Source organism: Rhinolophus hipposideros, assembly GCF_964194185.1.
Source record: "Rhinolophus hipposideros genome assembly, chromosome: 11".
Lineage (NCBI taxonomy): Eukaryota > Metazoa > Chordata > Mammalia > Chiroptera > Rhinolophidae > Rhinolophus > Rhinolophus hipposideros.
This window is the reverse complement of record NC_138057.1, coordinates 30,608,090-30,618,327: the sequence shown is the minus strand read 5'-3', so window position 1 is coordinate 30,618,327 and position 10,238 is coordinate 30,608,090.

Sequence of the window (10,238 nt, the reverse complement as noted above, 5' to 3'; positions counted from 1 at the left end):
TGTTTATTTTTGTTTTATATACTTTGGACTGTGTTACTAGGTGTTTGTCAGTTTAGATATATTTCTTTCCAGTGAATTGAACATTTTTTTCATTATTCAGAAACCTTTCTTCTTTAGGTGTACTTTTTATCTTAAAGCATAACATGAATGAAGCAGTATCAGCTTTCTATTGATTAGGGTTTAACAGCATATATTTTTCTATCTTTTAATTTTAATTTATAGATTTTGTATATGTCTCTTAAAAACAGCACATAGATGGATCTTTTCTTTTGAAGTCTAATAAAATTAGTTCTTTCATTGGAGCACTTAATTCATGTAATGAAATTATTGATATATTGGGATACATCGATTACATTTTGTCTTTTCTCTTTGTCTTGCCTTTCCTATGTTTTCTTCTCTCACCTTTATTTTTATTCTATAGACTATTTTCTTTTCTCATTCTATTTTTCTTTTCCAATAGTTTGGAAATTAGTTATGTGTCCAACACGAATTATTTTGAAAATCCTCCTGGAAAATGTAATATGCATACTTAATGTGTATCAGAGCCTAAAATTCAGGTATTTTTATCCCATTCCTGACCAACACATGGTCTTTGGGAACTCGCATTCGTATCATCACCTCTCTAGGGCTATTTTTCTCATGCATTTAGTTGTACCTTATTTTTCTTAGTATTACAAGATATTATTATCATTACTTACAGTTAATATTTATTTAGCATTACCCCCATATTTATCATACTCTTTATGCTTCAATTTTACTTGAATATCATTTAGGTTCAAATCCCTCTGTTTGAAGTATATCCTTTACAATTTCATGTTTTAAAGTCTGTTAGTAGCAAACTCTCAGTTTTAACTTTCTTTCTTTTTTAGGAACACAGTAACATCACCAGATCTAATATGTGTCTGTGGGTCATCAAAATTGCAAACAGTCTCCTGTATACCTTGGATCTACCCTGAAAGGAGGCAATGATAGAGCAGATTTGGTATTTGAGAAGGAACAAAGGAGGAGGAAGAACTATAAAAAAGTCATAATACCTGGTATCACCTTATCTCAGTGTTCATCTATTACTCTGGCCTAATTACTAATATGATTCTTCATTTTCAAAAGTTTTATGTTTTAGATAATAAATTCTCTGCTCATATGAATAGAGCCCAAATCACTTATAGTCCTCCTAGCTTCTGGAGCCATGATTTTATTTGTATTTAACTCAAACAGCTAGGGACTTTCACTTCTGATGGAATGGAGTACTTTGTGGCAGTCCAATGTCGTCACTTGAGAATAAACAGAAAAAACAGATTAGGGGGAAAAAAAATTGGAGGAGACGTCATCAAAATGGCGGCATGAGGTGAGCCTCTGTAAAGCTCCCCTGGAATTTACAACTAATCCAACAACAATAACTCCACAAAGGACTCCCTGCACAGCAGACAGGCAAGACGAAGAGGCCCACTACTGAATTTACCTAAAGGTGGGCAAATCGCCCTAGCGGGGGAGCTGGGAAGGGAGAAGTGCGGAGATGGAACCACACGGGCACAGGGCACAGACCTAGCTCAGTGCTCCAAGCTCACTGCACCCCAGAACTACCGCAGCTGAGGGAGAGGAAAGAACTCAGACTGCTGGGGCTCCATTTATGGCCCACAGGGCTGAGGGGACAGCATATAACACAGCTGAACCCAACGCTCACGGCAGAGACCTCGGAGAAAAGACTGAGGGAAGAAGGCTGACAATGGTGGTTTAAGCCCTCACTGCCGAGGAGAGAACGGAAGCCATAGGCACTGAGACTAGCCGCCCCCTCCCCACCCACCTAGAGCTCGCCCGCCCCCACCTGCTCGGTGCTAGAAGCAGAACAGTAGCAGTGTCAGATCAAAAGAACAGAAGATTTGCTGTTCTGAGAAATGTGGACAGCAACACAGATTCGCAGCCCAAGTAGTTTTGGCAAAGGGGAGGGAGCTGTGGAAGCAGGATCGGCTGTGGTTGTGGTCACTGCCATTGCCCTGGGCCACCTCTCACAATTCACCCCGCCCCTGGCCCTACCTATCTGGGTGGATCCCTGCAGGAGTAAACAGAACTGTTGAAACACATGGGCTCTGAATCTGGTGCAGGAAGAGATTTGGAACTTCAAAAGCTCTCCGCATACCCACACGGACACTGCACCCTGTGACCCAGGTGAACTATTAACAGAGGAGAAGCCCGTCTCCCAGGGAATCCCCCCATTGTGTGAGAAGCCAGAATAGTGCAGAGAAAACATAGCACTACCGTGTGAGAGAGAAGAAAAAGCTGCAGTCAGAGAGAAAATAAAACATTCTACCAACAAGTACTGGAAAACAAAAGAAACACATTTTCCTGTCAACCTGTTGCAGAAGCCACTCATGTAGATGTCTAGGAAGAGAAATAATAAATCAGTAATTGCCATGAATAACCAAGGCAACAAGACAGCTCAGAAAGAAAGTGAAAAGTCTCCAGAAAAGGAACTTAAAGATATGGAAATATGTGACTTAAATGACAGAGAATTCAAGATTGCAGTTCTGAAAAAAATCAACGAGATGCAAGAAAACACAGAAAGGCAGTTTAATGAACTCAGAATCACAAAGAACAACATGAACATTTTTTTTTTTAATTAATTTTATTGGGGTGACAATTGTTAGTAAATTTACATAGATTTCAGGTGTACAATTCTGTATTACATCGTCTATAAATCCCATTGTGTGTTCACCACCCAGAGTCAGTTCTCCTTCCATCACCATATATTTGATCCCCTTTACCCTCATCACCCACCCCCCACCCCCTTACCCTCTGGTAACCACTAAATTATTGTCTGTGTCTATGAGTTTTTGTTTCTCATTTGTTTGTCTTGTTCTTTTTGGTTTATATACCACATATCAGTGAAATTATAGGGTTCTCTGCTTTTTCTGTCTGACTTGTTTCACTTAGCATTATTCTCTCGAGATCCATCCATGTTGTCACAAATGTTCCTATATCATCTTTCCTTAACGCCGAATAGTATTCCATTGTGTATATGTACCACAACTTCTTTATCCATTCATCTATCGAAGGACATTTTGGTTGTTTCCATGTCTTGGCCACCGTAAACAAAGCTGCAATGAACATTGGCGTACACGTGTCTCTATAGAGAAATGCTTTTATATTTTTGGGGTAGATACCCAGGAGAGTGATTGCTGGGTCATATGGTAATTCTATTCGTAATTTCTTGAGGAACCTCCACACTGCCTTCCATAGCGGCTGCACCAGTCTGCATTCCCACCAACAGTGTATGAGAGTTCCTTTTTCTCCACAGCCTCTCCAACACTTGTTACTATTTGTTTTGTTGATGAAAGCCATTCTGACTGGGGTGAGGTGATATCTCATTGTGGTTTTCATTTGCATTTCTCTGATGATTAGCGATGTTGAGCATTTTTTCATATGTCTATTTGCCATTTGTATGTCCTCTTTGGAGAAATGTCTCTTCAGGTCCTCTGTCCATTTTTCAATTGGGTTGTTTGTTTTTTTGTTGTTGAGTTTCATGAGTTCCTTGTATATTTTGGATATTAGCCCCTTATCAGAGGAACTGTTTGCGAAAATCTTCTCCCATTCAGTTGGTTGCCTCATTATTTTGTCAATAGTTTCTTTTGCTGTGCAGAAGCTTTTCAGTTTCATATAATCCCATTTGTTTATTTTAGTTTTTACTTCCATTGCCTTTGGAGTCAAATTCATAAAATGCTCTTTGAAACCAAGGTCCATAAGTTTAGTACCTATGTTTTCTTCAATGCAGTTTATTGTGTCAGGTCTTATGCTTAAGTCTTTGATCCATTTTGAATTAATTTTGGTACATGGTGACAGATAGTCCAGTTTCATTCTTTTGCACGTAGCTATCCAATTCTGCCAGCACCATTTATTGAAGAGGCTGTCTTTCGTCCATTGTATGTTTTTAGCTTCTTTGTCAAAAATTATCTGTCCATATTTATGTGGTTTTATTTCTGGGTTCTCAATTCTATTCCATTGGTCTATGTGTCTGTTTTTCCGCCAATACCAAGCTGTTTTGATTATTGTGGCCCTGTAGTACAAGGAAAAATCAGGGAGTGTGATACCTCCAGTATTGTTCTTTTTTTTTAATATTGCTTTGGCTATTCGGGGTCTTTTGTGGTTCCAAACAAATCTGATGATTTTTTGTTCTATTTCTTTAAAAAATGCCATTGGGATTTTAATGGGGATTGCATTAAATCTGTATATGGCTTTGGGTAATATGGCCATTTTAACTATGTTGATTCTTCCAATCCATGAGCACGGAATGTCTTTCCATTTCTTTGTGTCTTCTTCAATTTCTTTCAAAAATGTCTTATAGTTTTCAGCATATAAATCCTTCACATCCTTGGTTAAGTTTATTCCTAGGTATTTTATTCTTTTTGCTGCAATTGCAAAAGGAATTGTTTTTTCTATCTCTTTTTCTGAGATTTCATTGTTGGTATATAGGAAAGCAATGGACTTTTGTACGTTGATTTTGTAGCCAGCAACTTTACTATATTCATTGATTGTTTCTAATAGCTTTTTGGTGGAGTCTTTAGGGTTTTCTATATATAGCATCATGTCATCTGCAAAGAGTGACAATTTAACTTCTTCATTCCCAATTTGGATGCCTTTTATTTCTTTCTCTTGCCTGATAGCTCTGGCGAGGACTTCCAACACTATGTTGAAAAGCAGAGGTGATAGGGGACAACCTTGTCGTGTTCCTGAACGTAGAGCAAAGGGCTTCACCTTTTCACCATTAATTATGAGGTTAGCTGAGGGCTTGTCGTATATGGCCTTTATTATGTTGAGGTATTTTCCTTCTATACCAATTTTAGTAAGTGTTTTAATCATAAATGGATGTTGTATCTTATCAAATGCTTTTTCTGCATCAATTGATAGAATCATATGATTTTTGTCCTTTATTTTGTTTATGTGATGTATCACATTGATGGATTTGCGAATGTTGAACCATCCTTGTGCCCCGGGGATGAACCCCACTTGGTCGTGATGAATAATCTTTTTAATGCATTGTTGTATTCGATTTGCTAGAATTTTGTTTAGGATTTTAGCATCTGTATTCATCAGAGATATAGGTCTGTAGTTTTCTTTTTTTGTGTTGTCCTTACCAGGTTTTGGTATCAGGGTAATGTTGGCCTCATAAAATGAGTTAGGGAGTACTGACTCTTCTTCAATTTTTTGGAAGAGTTTGAGCAGGATTGGTATTAGATCCTCTTTGAAGGTTTGGTAGAATTCACTGGTGAAGCCATCTGGTCCAGGACTTTTGATTTTGGGAAGGTTTTTGATGACTGATTCAATTTCCTTACTGGTGATTGGCCTGTTAAGATTTTCCAGATCTTCATGATTCAGCCTTGGAAGGCTATATGTTTCTAAGAACTTGTCCATTTCTTCTAAGTTATTAAATTTGGTGGCATATAGTCCTTCATAGTATTCTTGGATAATCCTTTGTATTTCTGTGGTGTCCGTGATAACTTCCCCTTTTTCATTTCTGATTTTGTTAATTAGTGTCTTCTCTCTTTTTATCTTAGTGAGTCTAGCCAAGGGTTTGTCGATTTTGTTAATCTTTTCAAAGAACCAGCTTTTTGTCACATTAATTTTTTCTATTGTCTTTTTGTTCTCTATTTCATTTAGTTCTGCTCTGATTTTTGTTATTTCCTTTCTTCTGCTGACCTTGGGTTTCGCTTGTTCTTCTTTTTCTAGTTTTTTAAGGTGTAACATGAGGTTATTTATTTGGGATTTTTCTTGTTTCTTGAGATAGGCCTGTAATGATATAAATTTCCCTCTTAAAACTGCTTTCGCGGCATCCCAAAAATTTTGGTAGGATGTATTTTCATTGTCATTTGTTTCTATGTATCTTTTGAGCTCTCCTCTAATTTCTTCTTTGACCCAGTCATTCTTTAAAAGTATGTTGTTTAATCTCCATGTATTTGTGTTTTTTCCTGCTTTCTTTTTGCAGTTGATATCCAATTTCAAAGCTTTGTGATCAGAGAATATGCTTGGTATGATTTCAATCTTCTTAAATTTGCTGAGGCTGATTTTGTGTCCCAATATATGGTCTATCCTTGAGAATGTTCCATGTACACTAGAAAAGAATGTATAGTCTGATGTTTTCGGATGAAGTGCTCTATATATGTCAATTATGTCCAATTCATCTAATGTGTCATTTAGGGCTGCGATTTCGTTATTTATCTTCTGTTTGGATGATCTATCCATAGCTGTCAATGATGTATTTAAGTCCCCTAGTATAATTGTGTTTTGGTCAATTTCTCCCTTTAGTTCTGTTAGTAGTTGCTTGGTATATTTCGGTGCTCTCTGATTGGGGGCATAAATATTGATGACTGTTATGTCTTCTTGTTGTATAGTCCCCTTTACCATTATGAAATGTCCATCTTTGTCTCTTGTTATCTTTTTCCCCCTGAAGTCTGTTTCATCGGAAATCATTATGGCTACACCTGATTTTTTCTGGGTACCGTTTGCTTGAAGTGTCAATTTCCACCCTTTCACTTTGAGTCTATGCTTGTCCTTGTAGCTGAGATGTGTCTCTTGTAGGCAGCATATGGTTGGGTTTAGTTTTTTGATCCAATCTGCTACTCTGTGTCTCTTTATTGGTGAGTTCAGTCCATTTACATTTAGGGTGATTATTGATATGTGAGGATTTCCTGTCATTCTGTCTTTAGTTTTCTGGTAAGGCTGTGTCTCCATTGTTTCTTTGCCTTTTTGTTGTTGTCTGTTATTTCTGTGTGGTAGTATTCTATGATGTTTCCCTCTGTTTCTTCTTTTATTACAGTATATATTTCAGATTTGGATGTTTTTTGAGTGGTTACCCTTGAGTTTATGTAAAAGAAAGTTTGATATTTAGAGTATTCCAGTTTCTTCAGTACGCTTACTTTCTCTATTCCCATATTCCAGTTCAGGCCTTTACGCTCCCCCTTTTTATGTTTCCGTTGCCACAAGTTGTCCCTGTTGATGGTGGTCTAATAGCCTCCTTTAGTATTTCTTGTAGTGCAGGTCGTGTATTAGAAAATTCCCTCAGCTTCTGGATGTCTGGAAAGGTCTTTATTCCTCCTTCATATCTAAAGGAGATCTTTGCTGGATATATTATTCTTGGCTCATGATTTCTCTCTTTCAATAGTTTGAATATTTGGTTCCATTCCCTCCTAGCTTGTAGAGTTTCTGCTGAAAAATCTGATGATAATCTAATGGGCTTTCCTTTGTAAGTTACCGTCTTCTTTTCCCTGGCTGCCTTGAGGATTCTTTCTTTATCATTGATTTTAGACAGCTTCAATACAATGTGCCTTGGTGAAGGCCTGTTGGGATTGAGGTAATTAGGTGTTCTATTTGCTTCTTGGATTCGAGGATCCAGTTCTGTCCACAAGTTTGGGAAGTTCTCATCGACGATTTGTTTGAATATATTCTCTGTTCCCTTCCCTCTTTCTTCTCCTTCTGGTATGCCCATTATTCTTATATTGCTCTTTCTGATGGAGTCAGAAAGTTCTTGTAGAGTTCTTTCATTTCTTTTAAGTCTCAAGTCTCTTTCTTCTTCCCTCTGTGTAAATTCCAGGTTCCTATCTTCGATGTCACTGATTCTTTCCTCCATCTGGTCAACTCTACTACCTAAGCTGGATATTTTATTGTTAATTTCTTCTATTGAGTTCTTAATCTCCAGAAATTCTATTTGGTTCTTTTTCAAGATTTCAATCTCTTTTGTAAAATGCTCATGGTGTTCTTTGATTGTGTTTCTGAGTTCATTAAACTGCCTTTCTGTGTTTTCTTGCATCTCGTTCAGTTTTTTCAGAATTGCGATCTTGAATTCTCTGTCATTTAAATCACAAAGGTCCATATCTCTAAGTTCCTTTTCTGGAGAGTTTTCACTTTCTTTCTGAGCTGTCTTGTTGCCTTGGTTATTCATGGCAATCACTGATTTACTATTTCTCTTCCTAGACATCTACAGGAGTGTCTTCTGCAACAGGTTGATAGGTATGCGAAGAGCTTTTGGAGTTCCAAAGCTCTTTCTGCACCAGATTCAGAGCCCGTTTGTTTCAGCAGTTCTGTTTACTCCTGCAGGGATCCGCCCAGATAGGTGGGGCCAGGGGCGGGGTGAGTTGTGAGAGGTGGCCCAGAGCAATGGCGGCGACCACCACCACAGCCAGTCTTGCTTCCACAGCTCCCTCCCCTTTGCCGGAACTAGTTGAGCTGCGAATCTGTGTCTGCGGTCCACAGTTCTCAGAGCAGCAAATATTCTGTCCTTTAATCCGACACTGCTACTTTATAGCTTCTAGCACCGGGCAGGTGGGGGCGGGGCGAGCTCTGGGAGGGTAGGGAGGGGGCGGCTAGTCTCCGTGCTTAGGGCTTCCGTTCTCCGCTCGGCAGTGAGGGCTTAAACCACCGATTTCAGCCCTCTTCCCTCAGTCTTTGCTCCGAGGTCTGCCGTGAGCGAGCGTTGGGTTCAGCGGTTTTGTATGCTGCCCCCTCAGCCCTGTGGGCCGTAAGCGGAGCCCTAGCAGTCCGAGTCCTTCCCTCTCCCGCAGCAGCGGAAGATCCGGGAGCAGCGGGCTCCCGAGCACCGAGCTAGGTCTGTGTCCTGCGCCCGCGCGGCTCCGTCTCCGCACTTCTCCTCTCCCTCCTCCCCCGCTCGCGCGATTCACCCACCTGGAGGTGAATTCAGTAGTCGGCCTCTTCGTCTTGCCTGTCTGCTGTGCAAGGAGTCCTTTGTGGAGTTATTGTTGTCCGATTCGTTGTAAATTCCAGGGGAGCGTTACAGAGGCTCACCTCACGCCGCCATTTTTTTTTTCCTACTCACAACATGAACATTTTACGAAAGAGATTGAAAAGTTAAAAAAGAACCAAATAGAATTTCTGGAGATTAAGAAGTCAATAGAAGAAATTAAGAATGAAATAACCAGCTTAGGTACTAGAGTTGACCAGATGGAGGAAAGAATCAGTGACATCAAAGATAGAAACCTGGAAATGACAAGGATGGAAGAAGAAAGACTTGAGACTTAAAAGACATGAAAGAACTCTTACAAGAACTTTCTGACTCCATCAGAAAGAGCAATATAAGAATAATGGGCATATCAGAAGGAGAAGAAGGGAACAGAGAATATATTCAAACAAACCGTCGATGAGAACTTCCCAAACTTGTGGAAAGAACTGGATCCTCGAATCCAAGAAGCAAATAGAACACCTAATTACCTCAACTCCAAAAGGCCTTCTCCAAGGAACATTGCATTGGAGCTGTCTAAAATCAACAACAAAGAAAGAATCCTCAAGGCAGCCTGGGAAAAGAGGACGGTAACTTACAAAGGAAAGCCCACTAGATCATCATCAGATTTATCAGCGGAAACTCTATTAGTCAGGAGGGAGTGGAACCAAATATTCAAACTATTGAAAGAGAGAAATTATGAGCCAATAATAATATATCCAGCAAAGATATGCTTTAGATATGAAGGAGGAATAAAGACCTTTCCAGACATCCAGAAGCTGAGGGAATTTTCTAATACACGACCTGCACTACAAGAAATACTAAAGGAGGCTATTAGACCACCATAAACAGGGACTATTTATGGCAACCAAAACATAAAAAGGGGGAGAGTAAAGGACTGAACCAGAATATGGGAATGGAGAAAGTAAGCGTTCTGAAGAAAATGGAATACTCTAAATATCAAACTTTCTTTTACATAAACTTAAGGGTAACCACTCAAAAAAAAATACAGAACTGAAATATATACTGTAACAAAAGAAGAAACAGAGGGAAACATCATATAATACCACCACACAGAAATAACAGACAACAACAAAAAGGCAAAGAAACAATGGAGACACAGCCTTACCAGAAAACTGAAGATAGAATGACAGGAAATCCTGACATATCCATAATCACTCTAAATGTAAATGGACTAAACTCACCAATAAAAAGGCACAGAGTAGCAGATTGGATCAAAAAAACTAAACCCAACCATATGCTGTCTCCAAGAGACACATCTCAGCTACAAGGACAAGCATAGATTCAAAGTGAAAGGGTGGAAATTGACACTCCAAGCGAATGGTACCCAGAGAAAATCAGGTGTAGCCATAATGATATCAGATGAAACAGACTTCAGTGTGAAAAAGGTAACAAGAGACAAAGATGGACATTTTATAATGGTAAAGGGGACGACACAACAAGAAGACATAACAGTCATCAATATTTATGCCCCCAATCAGGGAGCACCGAAATATAC